General features: G+C 51.0%; 1 non-coding gene across 1 annotated transcript; it reads left to right on the forward strand.

The window, feature by feature from the left end:
• Positions 1–212: 212 nt before the first annotated feature.
• Positions 213–287, forward strand: Trnal-caa (transfer RNA leucine (anticodon CAA)). Its single transcript has one exon. It is a non-coding gene; the product is annotated as a tRNA-Leu (tRNA).
• Positions 288–790: the final 503 nt, after the last annotated feature.

Consider the following 790-nt stretch of genomic DNA (forward strand, 5'->3'; position numbering starts at 1 on the left):
GCCAGGAAGTTTCATATCAGCGCACACTCCGCTGCAGAGTGAAAATCTCATTCTGGAAACATCCCCCAGGCTGTGGCTAAGCCATGTCTCCGCAGTATCCTTTCTTTCAGGAGTGCTAGTTCTGCAAGGTTCGCAGAAGAGCTTCTGTAAAGTTTGGAAGGTAGGAGACGGATACTGGCAGAAGTAAAGCTGTGAGTACCGGACGTGAGTCGTGCTTCGGTAGCTCAGTTGGTAGAGCACTTGCCCGCAAAAGGCAAAGGTCCCGAGTTCGAGTCTCGGTCGGGCACACAGTTTTAATCTGCCACGAAGTTTCATATCAGCGCACACTCCGCTGCAGAGTGAAAATCTCATTCTGGAAACATCCCCCAGGCTGTGGCTAAGCCATGTCTCCGCAGTATCCTTTCTTTCAGGAGTGCTAGTTCTGCAAGGTTCGCAGAAGAGCTTCTGTAAAGTTTGGAAGGTAGGAGACGGATACTGGCAGAAGTAAAGCTGTGAGTACCGGACGTGAGTCGTGCTTCGGTAGCTCAGTTGGTAGAGCACTTGCCCGCGAAAGGCAAAGGTCCCGAGTTCGAGTCTCGGTCGGGCACACAGTTTTAATCTGCCAGGAAGTTTCATATCAGCGCACACTCCGCTGCAGAGTGAAAATCTCATTCTGGAAACATCCCCCAGGCTGTGGCTAAGCCATGTCTCCGCAGTATCCTTTCTTTCAGGAGTGCTAGTTCTGCAAGGTTCGCAGAAGAGCTTCTGTAAAGTTTGGAAGGTAGGAGACGGATACTGGCAGAAGTAAAGC

Source organism: Schistocerca gregaria, chromosome 7 (assembly GCF_023897955.1).
Source record: "Schistocerca gregaria isolate iqSchGreg1 chromosome 7, iqSchGreg1.2, whole genome shotgun sequence".
NCBI lineage: Eukaryota > Metazoa > Arthropoda > Insecta > Orthoptera > Acrididae > Schistocerca > Schistocerca gregaria.